Source organism: Tiliqua scincoides, chromosome 8, assembly GCF_035046505.1.
Source record: "Tiliqua scincoides isolate rTilSci1 chromosome 8, rTilSci1.hap2, whole genome shotgun sequence".
NCBI lineage: Eukaryota > Metazoa > Chordata > Lepidosauria > Squamata > Scincidae > Tiliqua > Tiliqua scincoides.
In genome coordinates this window covers 13,372,581-13,387,686 of record NC_089828.1, presented here as the reverse complement: position 1 = coordinate 13,387,686, position 15,106 = coordinate 13,372,581, and the positions used below count along the sequence as shown (strand labels likewise).

At 46.0% G+C, this 15,106-nt stretch overlaps 1 pseudogene; it reads right to left on the bottom strand.

Moving 5' to 3' along the window:
- Positions 1 to 1,878: 1,878 nt before the first annotated feature.
- Positions 1,879 to 1,996, bottom strand: LOC136659544 (5S ribosomal RNA; annotated as a pseudogene).
- Between the last annotated feature and the right edge of the window lie 13,110 nt (positions 1,997 to 15,106).

Here is a 15,106-nt window from a genome sequence, read left to right as displayed (position 1 = left end):
CAGCAGCCACTCTCGCAGCTGAGCAACTCCCGTTTCTTCTGCTTTAAAAAAAGCACAGACGGGCTCGTATTCTGCCCAAGGGTGTGACTATATCACTGCGAGAGGACATTGCAGTACCTGGCGCCTCCCTAAAGAGCTGCGCCGCACAGTTTGAATAACTCTGCAATAGTGTGTAGATCAGAAGGTGAGGAATGGGAAACAGAAGAATCATGTAGGAGGTTCAGTAATACATCTTTTCATACTAGCACTTACATATTTTTCTCACCCTTCCATCAAGTTGCTTAAGGAAAATACATAAGGTCCTTTCTCCATGTTTTCCTCCCTCCAAACCTGTGAGGTAGGTTCATTTCAGAGGTAAAGACAAGACCAAGATCACCCAGTCAACTTCATGGCTAAAAGTGGATTTGAACCGAATCCTCTCTGGTTTTAGACAAACATTTTCACACAACCCTAGCTATTAGTAATGGCCAAGTCAACCACTGGTGAGCCCGACCATAGCCTATGTTTGCATGTCATTTTTGTTTGTTTTTTCTTCATTGGCAACACCAGAAAATATATGGAGTGGGCACAGAAGGGGCAAAGTGCATTTCTGGGAGGGGATAAATGTTTTCCCACATGTTAGATCGCTAGTAGAGATGTAACAGTGTTTTGTTTCACGTTAATGTTTCCATTCTAAGCATATTCTACCTGAAGTCACTGTTCTTCTAGAAATTTCTCTTCCCCACATTGGTTCAGTCACTAATGAATGGAAATGAGCCCATGGGATACTGCTCTTCCTATATACTGATTATCATAAAGGATAGCTCTCTGACAGCCCAATCTTATTCATTCCACCCCCCATCAGTGGAGCGGCGCCAAAATTGCAAACTTCATATGGGGGTGGGTGCAGTTGCAGGAGTCCCTTCTAGGTAAGGGAACAATTGTTCCCTTACCCATAGGTAAGCCTCTGTGGCACAGAGTGGTCTGTTCAGACCTGCAACAACATAATGGCAGTCAGCACCAGTGGAAGACCCAACAACAGCCTGTAAATTTAAGATTGAGCTGTGAGGATATGGAAGGTGCCTTTCCTTCAAATAGCCATAGGAGTCTACAGGGGAGAGGGCATTGCAAAGTCCTTGCCTGGAGGGGAGAGCTTGCTTCCCCTCACCAACCCTCTTTGGTGTTCACATTGTTGCCTTTAAAGTGACATGCACAGGGATGCTACTATATAAATCAATTTACTATAGGCAGGACTTGTATGTGAATCCCTTCCATCTATATTTGTGTGTGCATAGCTGGGCATCCAAACACAAATATAGAACAATGAGAGTCTTCCTGTCCTCTCTGCATGCCTCTGCCTCTATTGACTGCCCTTCACTGCCCTGCCTGCTGATTTCCTAGCTGAGCATTGTGCCGCAGCTATATATCACCATCAAGAAGCTATAAGGGATACACCAGGGACAATGCATGCACGTTTGCTAGAAACCTAATCCTTTAAAACAGAGATGCAAAGAACTCTACAAGGCGAATAAGTATGGCTCGCAGTCAGTGTTCAGTTTGCTGGTCCCTGTATTGGGTGCTGTGGAGCATTGGTCTTGAAGTAATGACTCATGCCAAGGGATCGGAGGAAATCTGCAGTAGGGGTTTCAAAATATATCCTTCCCTGCATTTGAAGAACATCACTTCACATTGGATCTAGATTCTCAAAAATCTGGATCTGATCAAAATGGATTTAATCCCTCTACTAGGATCTTTCCTGCTCCTCCTCACCTCTTCCTGAGCAAACACACACACACACACACACACACACACACCATTTTATTTGAGAAAAGGGGGTTCAAAGGGCTCATAAGACAAAAAAATGGTTGGCAACCTTCAGTCTGGAAAGACTATGGTATAAGCCTACAGCATCTGGTATTCCCAAGCGGTCTCCCATCCAAGTACTAACCAGGCCTGACCCTGCTTAGCTTCTGAGATCAGACAAGATCAGGCATGTGCAGGGTAATAAGACATAGAAGAGGGTTTATCTGTCCCTTAAATAGGAATTGCACATCCTGAGCATCCTAAGAAGCACAGGCGGGGTAGTTTCCTTTGCCTCCTAAATTGAATTGGGAGACACAGAAAATTCCAATCCCATTCTCCTTGGAAGGAAATGACTTGACCTTAGGTAAGCCGTACAAACTGTGTCACTTTTCTTGCTTCCCCCTCTCATTTTTTTCCAGTTTCTTTCCACATTGTGCTGAGACTTACTTTAGCGTAAACATGACCTAGATCAAGCAGCAGGGGCTTGGGTGAGTGTCTCTTTTATGTCTCTCTTCCTCTCCCACTCTGACTTTTTCCAACTACTTGTGCAAATCTCCCTGGAAGTAAGTCTCACTGGACTCTGTGAGGCCTTCTTCAAAGTAGTCACACGTTGATCACACTGTAAGGCTGCAATATATGTTTTTGAACTTCTTGGCTTTTTTATGCTCCGCTTGCTTGTTCTCTCCCCCCCCCACGTCTTATTTTCCCTGCCTTTATAGACATCAAATAGATCACGCTTCTCACAATGAAAATAAATTTTCTTCTCCTTCCTGTCCTCATCTGACTCTTGGCAGGTAATGACTGTAATATGCTGTGTTTAACCTCCCTAGGAGCCCCCATTCTCCAGGCAGAATGTTTTTGGGAGAGGGTGGTTGTTGCCTTGTTGGAGACATGATTTTTTTTTTTTAAATAAAGTTTTGAACCTCTGCAACCCTCTAAGAAATTTTCTACAAACACTTCTGTGTTCTCTGTGGGTGGTTCTGTTTTGGTTGGCGACCTATTGGCACCAGATCTAGAGTTCAGCATTGTAGGTGTAGATATGTGGATGTTGCAAAGCTAAAAGAATCGATGTAACAATTTTAAAAGTTAAAAAAACTCCATGAAACAAGTAGATTCCAGATCTGGAAAGACAGAAGGGTATTGTTATAGAGCACCTTTCATCAAATCTTGTCGAGAAGGCTATTCACAGTAATGTGGAACACGTGTACTGGTGTCTGTACACACAGCCATGTTTGTTTTTTTTCACGAGAAGCGGTACATGCATTCATCTTAACAGCAAAGCCTGGCTTCATTTCACAACCGGTAGAACTTGGCCAGATTGCCATGAGGACCATGTTTCCCTGTCTGCCCACTTCACTGGAAGTGGAGGTAGCTGGGCTGAGGGTGCACCAGTGGACAAAATGGAGCTGTGCATCCAACCTTCCAAAACCAATGCAGTTTGAGGAAGGAGGGCTCAGAGCAAAGCCCTAACAAGCTATTCACTCCGGTGCAGAATGGCCATCTCTATAGCATCTACCTGAAATGCGACCTGTAAAAGTTGAGACTTAGAAAGTGGTGCCTGCCCCACCCCAAGAGTTTGAAAAACCATGCTGTGGGGTACCACTTGTGCATACTGTAGGCCCTCCTTATCCCCAGCCTCAGCATTTGTGGATTCTGAACCCATGGCTGGAAAGCATCAGAAGGCTTCCCAAATATGACCAGCAATAACTTTCAGCTTCCGGTTGTATCCAGGCCTCCCCAGGCCTCAGAACACCTGGATGTGACCAGAAGTCACTGGTGCAAACCAGAGGTGACTTCTGGTTGCATTTGGGAGGCCTCCTGGGGAGGCAGCGCATGTCCTCTGGTGGGCCGGGCCTAGTAAGTTATTGTGGCACTGCACCAGTGCCCCCACCCCCCAGATGTAATTGTCTGTGAATTTCAGTATGTGCTGGGACTTCTGGAACAGATCCACTGTGGATAATGAGGGCCCACTGTCCTTCTTACCCCTGGGTAAGGCCCACTGTCCTTCTTACCCCTGGGGGCTGGGGATAAGAATAGGCCCTCAGTTTGGCTGTACTTGTCGTAAGAGGCGACTAAACAGCCACCGCGTAGATGGGACTCGTCAGCCTGGGAAGGCAGCTCATCTGAGAGAAGGAAAACTCTGATCCCAAACCTCCACTGCCTTGTGGCTACATCCAGTTATGGAAAAGGCTTAAGGAGTCAACCTCGAGGCAAAATCTGGAGCCGGAGTCCCTGAGGCAGTTCATGACCGAACACAGTCACGTTCTGGCAACTCCTGCGACGCCGCTGGAACCAACTGTATTGGCTTCTGCCTTTCCATTGGACCATTTCAGCGATGTGGAGAGAGGGGATTTGCTGCATGGGTAACAGTCTATCTTCCATATCTACTTTACCCAGGCTTCGCGCACTGGAGAGGACACTGTTCCAGAACCACCATTCAGAGCGTGACACCATAGTCTTCCGAGACTGAAGGATGCCAACAACTGTCCTTCTATACATGTGTTGACACAATGTGTGGCACAAAGATCAACCATTCGTGTACACTGCACACACTGACTGTACATGCATGTTTCAGGAATAGTCCTGGGCATTTTGAGTATTCAGAACTGTGATGTGAGAGAGGACACTCCCTTTCTTCCTGTTAAAAAACAAGGGAGGTTGTTCCTGCTGCTTAGCTGAAAACATTCTCTTCCTCTGGTGTTGCATGTGCGCCAGGCCAGCGTACGTGAGCTTATCTCTGAAGGTAGCAGCATTACTGTAAGGCATTTAATGTTTAGTTTGGGAAATGAAAGGGGCTGTATAAATGTGGGATGATGCCATTATAAGAGCAGTGCATCTCTCTGTAAATAATCTCAGTGGGGAAGCCAAACAGAATAAAGTAGCCGTTCAAACGGAGGCCGTCGTTTGTTTTAGAAGAGCAGTAGACTGGATCCTTTGAAGACCCAGACAGACATGGCACAATTGGTGGGAATTATCTGGAGTACGGCACAAAATTAAACTCCCGAATTTATTGTCTTTCTGCTAATGCTCCCCCCAGCTTCAGCAGGTTGTGTTGGAATATAATTGTCATTTTATGGTATGGTTGACTTCCCTTCTCCCTCCTCGCATCTGTTTCACAGATATCAACCTTTAAATTTTATTAAATTTGCATCGATTTTTTTTTTGTGCTGCACTTTTATAAGCCAGCATCACACATCTCAGCATACACACAAAATGATTACTTCTTAAGTGATGATTTAAAAAATAATGGATGTACATTAGCACATGAATGATTAATTCTTCTCTGTGACTGCAAGTACCCAGGCTATGACTGAGTAAAATATTGATGGTACAAAGGAAATGAGCTTCTGCTTAATTTAGCTTTTGTTCTGGTAATGTGTAACGAATGCTGTTTCCTTCTAGCAATATGCAGCTAGTGACCCCTTTAAATGTTAATTCATGGTGATAACGAAACTAAGAGTTATGGAGGGACACACTGGAAGGTGAATTGTGGAACAGCCTGTTACTCCGGGAACCTGTTAACCAATATACTGATGCCAATGTTGCAACTGGAGAACTGGCCTTTCAACATTACTCTCAAGAAGAGCAAGACCATGATAATGCAGCTGCTCTAGCCAGTAGCATAGCTATGGGGGCGCCACCGTGTGTCGGGTGAGTGGTCTCTCCCACTCACAATACAGCCATACTGGGCAGCAACAACAACACACTGCACATTGTGGTCACTGCCCAGAAAGATTCCAACTGCGAGTGGGAGGTGCCACTTACACAGTGCATGGCTGGACCTTCAGTACTTACCACACTGTCCCCATGTAGCTACGCTACTGGCTCCAGCAGTGGGTCCTGCGGTGGTTCATCTCCATTCTTCTTCTCTTTCCAGAAGAGAAAATGGATTAGAGTGGTGGAGAGGTACTCCAGCTCAGTGATTCCCATACTGTGAGCTGTGGCTCCCAGCCATGGGAACCGCAGAATCCTCACAAAAACCCTGCTGCCCTCTACAATGTACAATGTAGATTGTAGCCCTAATAGGGAGCCACGGCCAGTGGCCCAGTAGGTCAATTTGCCCCAGTGGTAAATGCATGAGTGACCCATTGTAGGGCTGCTCAGTGTGGCAAGGGAAGGTGCCGTAACGCAGTGGCAGAGCACTTGTTTGGCATGTGGAACGTCCCAGGTTCAGTCCCCACCTCTGCAACAGTTCTGGGAAAGACCTCTCCTTGAAACCCTGAAAAGTTGCTATCAGTCAGTGTTGATATTATTAAACTAGATGGAACAATTGCCTGACTCTGCATATAGATAACTTCCCAGTGGCGGTCCTGGGAGGGGGGTCAGGGGGCAAAAGCCCCAGGTGCCACCACTTGCTCTCCAGAGCTGTTCCACGGGCAGGCAAAGCCCTGTGCTGTGTCCATAGGTGCTCTGAAAGCCTTCTGAGGCCTCCAGAGCGCCCTAAAACAGTACTTCTGGTTTTCGTGGTAAAACCGAAAGTACTGTTTAACGGCACTCCTTAAACCTCAGAAGGCTTTCGGACCACCTAGGAACATTATACAAGGCTCTGTCGACTGAGTAAGTATCCCGTGGGGGGCGGGTGTTGCGGGGGGGGGGGGTGGCATGTTGTGGTCCTGAGCCCCAGGGCAGCACAGGTGCCAGGTTCACAACTGCAGCTTCAAAGGTTCTTATGAGATTGCACAGCACATAGAGAAAAGTAAGAATTTCAGAAGAGCCCTGCTGAATCAGAGCTTGGATCCATCAAGTCCAGTGCTCTGTTGCTAACCAGATGCCTCCAGCAATGGCAGTTCTAATTACACCCTCCTCTTGCAACTGGTACTGAGAAACCCCCTCCAAGTAGAGACAGGTCCCTACACTGATCCTGCTAGATAACCAAGAATCCTGCTAAGGAGGAGAGCTGCCTGCAGAGTCCTTCTTTTCTTCTTGCAGAGCACGTCGCCCAGTCCTTCAGGGCCCAGAACTTGGCTTTTGGCAGCTCTGAGAGAAGCTTTGAGTGGAAACAGCAGCGGCCAGCTTGCTCACCCACAGACCATGGCAGCAATTTTGCCACCAGACATTTTTGACGTTCTTGGCCCCCAACCCAGCTCCTTATTATTCAGGGTTGGTGTACCGACTGGGTCTTTGGCACGCCTCTCTGCCTGTCCATCTGTCAGAGTGGCATTTTGCCCACCATGGTGACATGCCTGCTTTGACTGGGCAGAAAGATGCGTCCTCGCAAAGCAAGTGCAGCAAACCTTGCAGGCAGAAGGGGCTTCTCATCCTTTTAGAAGCAAATAGTGACCACATCAACAGACCAGCTTCAACTGAGTTCATTGCAAAAGTCCCAGAGCGGCTGCAACCCCTCTGATAAAGGGGAATTACTGACTGCAGCACATGGGGCTAACCGCATCTGTGTTTGAACATGACAGTTGTACATGTCAGGCGGGGCACTTCCCTAGCCAGGCAGGGTGACATGAGGACTGGCAGCTACTGCATCAAACTCTGACAGGCCTTGGCCAGCACAATGGTACCTAGATCACCCTGGCAATTAGGGTAATGCAGGCCTTCATTTGTAAGGTTGCCACCTGGCCAATTTTAAAGCAGCCCTGCTGTTCAAGTGCTAGACACTGGGACATTTGGAATGTGCATGTATTTAAATGAATTAGCAAATGCAATGAACCCAAGTTGCAGGCTCACCCCTGCCCCAACTCTTCTGGCCCCCACTCTATTGGGATTGACAACTTTATTGACTCACCGTAGTCAAGTCTGATGGGCTTCTTAGAGGTAGGATAGACAGTCAAGTAGACAGACTTTATTTGGACTGTGCCAATTTGGTCTGCATGGGTGGGAAGGTATATCTAACTTCATGGATAGGTTTGTCAGTGGCTGTCAGCTTTGAGGAATACTTTTATTTAGATGTCCTTTTAAAATGTGTTTCTCAAACTCGTATCCCATTTTCCTCTTGTCGATCCACAGCAGCTCACGATAATCAGTGATCATCAAAACAGTCTATAAAATATGATACACTACAATGGCCCAGAGGCTGCATGTGGCCTGGGAGGTCCTTTTTGGTGGTCCTTGAAAGCCCTGCCACTGCTCCCCATCACCTTTTCCCACTCCAGTGGCTTTTTGTTCTCCCTTTGAAGGAGAAGCCAGAATGGCACTGGAGAGAGATTGAAAAGCCTCATCACACCTGCCTCTCTGCCTCCTTCCAGCTGAGCCTGCTGAGTTACTTCAGTGACTCAGAACCCAGAAGTAATTGACAGTGATGACATCATGTCATCGCCAATAACTTCTGCATCTGCACAATCGGGGGTCATGGTAGGGTCGTATGCCCTCCCCCCCAGCTGCCAGAAGTTGGACCACCTTGCACTACAAAATGCAACTGCAAATATTACATAATAGAGCTGTGACAGCAACAGCCATCACTGCCAATGGAGCGTCTCTGTTTGGGCGCAGTATACCTCTTAAGATCGAGTGCTGTGAAGAGACATTATGGTAGGACTGATGAGCTTGTGAGCTCCCCGGCTGCACCATGTTGGAAACAGGATGCTGGATTTTTAGATAGTTTGGCCCAACAGGCCTACTTTTATATTCTACATGCAGGGATTGAGGCATAAATGGCTGAGCTGTGACACTAACCAATGCAAAAAAAGAAAAAAGAAAAAAAGATCCTGGCGATAATGTACTTGTGAAGACAACCGGGCACATTCAGATGTCTTTGGAACCTCTCCAGGCAGAGTGGCTTTCAATGGCAACTTTGCATTATTTCCTAGGAAATAAACCCACAACTTTCTGCATTTATGTGTGTTTCTCTATGTGTGTTTCCAGCATGCAGTGCCAGTTTACAGCACAACCCCCATTTGAAGGGGAGGATGCATATGGGGAGGCATTTGAAGGACATGACCTGGGGGGGGGCACAGTGGATCAGGGCCTCTCAGCAGATAGGCTGTGCTGCACAGCACAGTCTCCTTTAAAAGACTAGAGGGCAGAATTACACATGGTGGATATTTTGGAAGTACAAAGCCTCCTGCAAAGAATTCAGATAGAGGTCTTCACAGTTCTGTGTACTTTGTTAGATGAGAATCTGCTGTGGCTCTCTCTCTCTCTCTCTCTCTCTCTCTCTCTCTCTCTCTCCATCACATTAGATATTAACGTTGGGTCTATTACCTTGACCTTTTTCTCCCAAACTAAACTCTGTTCAACAGACTCAGTAATATCTCCAGCATGGTTCACTTGCTTATTGTACAATTTGCTATGCTAATAATCCCGGCACATTCTGCAAATGTGAGCAGGTTTTCTAAGTTCGGCTGGATGCCCTTGGTGATGTGTTACCACACCTCGAGTCGGAAAGAAATGCCAGGCTGCCAGATTTCCTTTGACTTTTTCCAAAAACCGTCTCTCTCCATCCTACACATACATATGCACGCAGATGTGTGCGTTCCCACTTTCTCCATGTGTCATCTTAAAAAACACTCACACACCCTTACATCCCTTAAGGCTGTGGGGGGGGGCTTTTTTGTTTGTTTGTAATGATCAGTGGGGAAACATGTGCAATAAACTGTGCAATCCTATCTTGTGCTGGAACAGGCAGGCCAGGAGGCCTTTGCTGTATCCAGTGCAAGATTGGGACCTGAAGTGGCTCAGCTGGAGATAAGGGGAATCCATTACCCCCAGATAAGCCACCATGGCCCCAATGGGTCTCCCCGGCGCCACTTCTGGAGGTGACATAAGTTCGAGGAGAGCCAAATGGCTTGCAGCCACTCCACGCTGCGCAGGGAACAGGGTTGGGATCCGGCGTAACAGCCAGGTTCCAGCCCCGCCTCCTGCTCCCCGCCCACCCCCAGGACCGCCCTCTGCCTATCCTCCCTCCACCCCGGAATGCCTCCCTACCGTCTCCTCCCTGTCTCCTCCCCACCCACGCTAGACCCCTTTGTCAACGCCTAAACAAACAATAGTATTGCGCCCAAAATCATACAGCTTTTGGGAATGTTTTGGTGCAATTCCTTTCTGTGGACTTGGAGTAACTTTGCAAAACTGGAGCCCATAGTAATTTATACAGAACCAGCCTGCGTTACACTGTGGGAAACCCTCAAATCAGCACAGGTCAACACAGCTGCTGAAACCAAAATGAGCATATCAAGCTGATTTTGCTGAGTCAGAGCATTCATCCATCTAACTCAGCTCAAGTCTACTCTAACCAGCAGCTTTACTCCAAGGTCTCTGATAAGCACAATCCTTTTAAAAGGAGATGCCAGGGACTGAACTTAGATCGTCATACATGGCAGAATGCTAAGCCAGTGAATTGCATCTTTCATAAAGATATGCAGAAGCAGAACCCCTTGACAATTGTCTATTGTCTTATAGAAACTGGCTTGGCTTCCCCTGAAAATTGGAAGTCCTGAGGAAGAACTGAAATTCCCCTTGTCTTTTGGAAGAAGGACGTGATGCAAATGTGGTGGTTCAGATCATAAATATATCCTGAATGTGCTTGCACATTTCTACAAATTGAAATGAAGCACGACCCCAATGGGAGGGTGGAGCTATAGCTCCATGGTAGAGCTCCTTTGAGTGCAGAAGACCCCAGATTCAATCCCTAAAATCTGCAAAAGGGTTAGAAAAGGCCCCCCCCATCTGAAGCCATAGAAGGCATCCCCAGCCAGCACAGACAATCATAAACCATGGGGACCATTGATTTGATTCCATGGAAGGCAACGTCCACTATGGTTCATGCTCACATGAGCTTTCCTTGCATGGCTGGGTTATTTTTTTTTTTTGGCTCCACACTGGTTTGCACTGTGCATTAATGCAGCTTGAATGATGGCAGGCCAAATCATGGCATTTTCATTGTGACCATCCTGCCAGTCCCTTTGACATAGCGGCATCCAGGCCGAATGTACAATTGTCAACTGTTCAAAGAACGATCATGTCAATTAAGTCTCGCCGATCAGCAATGCTATCTACAGATCATTCTTATGCAAATCAATTCTACAGAATTATTTTCAGGACAGCAGCAAAATGTGAAGAGGAATCACCATTATTCCCTAGCCCCCTGTCCCCCACAAAAAAAACCAAGAATAATTTTCCAACCAAACTGTCACTTCTGATTCAGTCAGCAATGTTGAAAGCTAATTAACGGACTCTGCCCATGTCCCAAAAAATCAAACTCTGGAGGATAAACTTTGCTATTGACATAAAAGTGGGCATCATTCTATGTAGAAACCCTAGTGAGCATTGCCAGAGGCAAAAGCCCTCATGTCAACATAGATTACACATGTATGGTGTGCTGTGTTATGCTTTGCAGGGGTTCAAGTAAATATATTTCATCATCTTTACCTGAGCCTCATGTAAGGATTGGAAGCCATCCCTTGGCTACGAGAGAGTGCAAGCAAAATCGCTTTCCTTGGAACTGAAACAGCCAGGCAGTTTGTTTTCCTGTTGCCCTTGTTGGTTTAAGACAGCCATTTCCCAGGCATAACATGTACATCAGATCTCATCTGGGACTTGTTTGGTTACAACCTTAACACATGATCTCTCTCAAGTTGTCTTTTGTGCAACGGCTCCAGGAAAAAAAAATACTGTTCATATTCATCAACATCGGCCTGGCAGTAACCAAGGTTAGGAGCAGGTTTTTTAAATATTGCTTGTCTCCGGAATCTATTTTTCTAACTGAGATGAAAAGCTTAAACAGCTTCCTCTATCATTCCTACTGAGAGTTGGAAAAGTTGCCGAAAAAGGCATCCAGAATTCTCAGGGAGGAATTCTACAAAGGAAGGAGAAAGGATTGGGGGGGGGGCTTTTTTAGTTCAGCAAGGGAGCTGGTCAAGGAGGGGGACATGGCAAAGATTTGTAGAATGGTGTACAATAAGTAGGGGAGAGAGAGAGAGGTTTTTTACAAATATTTGGAGCATTGGCAGGAGACTCAGGGCAGAGAGTGGCAGGGCTTCTCAGCCAGTGCATTCGTAACATATGGAATTTCCTGCCACATCATGTGGGGAAGGCTGCTGGCTTCAGTAGTTAGAAGGGGATAGACCAATGCATGGGGGAGGGGGGTGGTATGTTGGCAGTCATTCGCTGTGAAAGCTCTATGATGCCTCCATATTCACAATCAATTCAACACTCATGTGAGTGGATCAACTGAAGTTGATTATTTTCTCCATAAGCAGCTTTGTGAACTTATTTGTTGTTGGAAAGCAGTACTGTCTATAAATACAGTGATAATGATACCCTTCTCAGGGTGGCTTAAGTGCAGGTCCCATCCAGGTTTTGTGAACTTCTGGAACTACCACTGAATCAGAGCATTGGGTCCATTTCAGCTCAGCATTGGCTTCAGTGTCTGGCAGCAGCTATCTAGGGATTCAAGTGGGGGTCCTTACCAGCCCTGCATGAAGGTGCCAGGGATTAAACCTCTGACCTGCTGCTCACTACAGCCTTCCCCAGTCCTGGTGCGTCACTGGTTTTAATAAATGAAGTTATATATGAGCATCATACCTTTGTCTCCTTTAAAAAGTTGGCAAAACAACTCTAGCTCAAAACATTATGGCTATTTAAAAAAAAAAAAACAACAACCACCATTTGTTATCCTTGGAGCGGCTTGTGAGCAAGTGCTGAAATCTGAACTCTTGAGCCAAGTTGATTCATGTTGGATTTTGTGTAATCAAGCCTGAGTAAAGCAATACTAATCTACAGATAAACGTATCTCCCCATATTTATATTCAATGAGTCATTGCTTGTCCTAGTACCCACAGGTTTCACTGTGCGATCGTGGCAGCTAAATGCTAGTTTCCCTTCTACCTTTTCGGGCTGTTTTGTACTACCTAAGAAAGCTCTCCTGTTGGCTCCAAGGAGGAAAAAGAAAAGTTGACACTGATCCACCAACAGGAATGGGTTTATGTATTTTAAGAAGTGAATTATGTTTAGAAAAAGGTTTCTTCTTCAAGGAGAACTTCACAAAGAGCATGTGGCAATAATGAAGCTTTACAGTCAGAGAAATGCATGGCAAGATGTGACTTGTTTCAAAGAGCAGATTGATGGTGTTAAACATTGTAAATAGTGAACAATAAAAGTGTAATTATAGCTTGGAAAATCGTTTAGGAATTAAAGGTGAAGCATTTTAAGGTCAAATTATTTCTTATATATTGTTTCTTATATACACATATATACTTTACTTCAGTCCAGAGTGTTTGTGTCCTATTTATACAGAGCTTCTGCAGTGTGCCAGTTTGCTGATTTTCATGACAGCAGCTGACCCGCGCGGATCTTGAGTTGGCCAGAGTACAAGAAATAATGCTCAGATGACTCAAGAAATGCAAGCTGTGTGCAAAAACTGAGGGCGCAGTTTGTCAAGACTCAAGTGAAAACAAATTTTGCATTGCAAAGACACCACGAGTCTCCTGAGCTCCCTTTCCCTGGACTTCTCTCATCATTAGAAGCAGGACAGCCACACTTCAAAGACTCTGTTATACTGGAATGTAACCACCATCTGAAGCTTGCTCCCTCCATGACAAATCTATATATCTCTTTCCGACAAGTAATTGCATGCATCATACCTACATCAGTATTTATGTACCTCCTTTCTATATTTTTTTAGGCAGCATTCAAGGCTGTTTACATAGACAGCATTAGGCTAAAGCAGGGGTGTCCAAAGTTTTTGGCAGGAGGGCCACATCAGCTCTCTGACACTGTGTCGGGGGCCGGGGGAAAAAAAGAATTAATTTACATTTAAAATTTGAATAAATTTACATAAGTTTACAGAAATGAATATAAGATGAACTTATATGAATGAATGAAGGTCTTGCAATAGCTCAATGCCTATAATAGGCCTTGTACAAAGCAAAGCTGCCCTTTCCTTTGCTGCCGCTGCTGCGTCACAGATATGAAAGAGCAAGCAGTGGAGGGAACTCTCATCCCACAGCTCACACAAGAGGTCAAACAGTCTCCCTCACGCTGAGAGAAGTTGCGTTGGGCCAGTGCGGGCTTCAACAAATCTCCAGAGGGCCAGAGGCTCATTGGAGACTGGGAGCTCCCTGAGGGCCACATTGAGAGACCTCAAGGGCTGCAAGTGGCCCCCGGGCCGGGGTTTGGGCACCCCTGGTCTAAAGTTAAGCCACCATTTTTCACTGGTGGTTTTTATAATATGTTCTGTGGAAGACTCACAGAACCCGATCAGATGTTGCCTTCAAGGTGTGGATGATCTCTTCTGGCTGAATGCCATCAAGCTTCATTCAACAGGCATTGTAAATCAAACCCAGCCCAGCCCTCAAGGTATTTTTTTCCCCCATTCTTTGCTGGCTAGCCTTCACACACTCCCGCACACTCTCACTGTGGTGGCTGATCAGTTCATTAGCGAGTTCGTTCTGCCACAACGGCTACATCAGCTTGTCTCAACCTGGCATACCATCTCCCATCCAGAATCAAGACCGCAGTATTTCCTGCTTAAGTCTTCAGGTATTACCAGCAGCTCAACCATCAGTCCGCACCTCCTGCCTCGTGCCAAGCGCACGTACCACTTTTTCCATGAGTGTGTGCTGAGATGCTCCAGTTGGTTTCATTTCCCATGGCAATGTAGGTAGGAATATACAGTACATACGTTTCTGTTCATTGCACATAACTATGCACACATAGGGAGCATGAGATGTCCTGCAAGGCAGTGAAAGTCAGCTGGCAAATGTGCCAACATGATCCTCAGTCTCTTTAGCTGACACAATGCCGACTAGGGGGTAGAACCATAGCTTACTGGTACAGCATGTTTTGTGCATGCAGAGGTGGCTATCTTAGATCAGTCTCTCTTACCTCCAGGTAAGACTGGGAAAGATCCTATCTGAAACCTGGGGAGAGGATATACACAACGCTGAGCTAGATGGACTAATGGGCTGCCTCATTATAAGGCTGCTTTTTATTAACTCACTTCCATGGACACTTTGTTTTGCATATGTATATTTAAATTTTTGAATTAAGGTATGTGGGGATACTGATCAACCAGTCTAAATCCCGTCTCTGTTTGGGTTTCTTTTTTTTGGTGGAAATCTGTCAGGTCTTATTTGACAGGCCCTACCACCAGGAGAATTCAGAGAAGGAGTTTGCTCCTTAACTATGAACCTTTTGTTCCCTTCATATAAAACAAGTGTTTCTGTTTTCCTCTGTCAAGTCTTCGTGGGTCTACAGGCTCTCCTCTTGGCCACAAAGTTCAACCACCCTTGTTTATTGGCTCCGGCGAGTCTTGGAAATTAATGGGAACTTTGCCACCGGTTTGAATGGGTTCAAGATGGAGGCCCAGAAGAATGGGCCAGCTGGGGTTTCAGCCTCTGTTCATTCCAGCATGTCACGGACAGCTCTTGTACTGAGA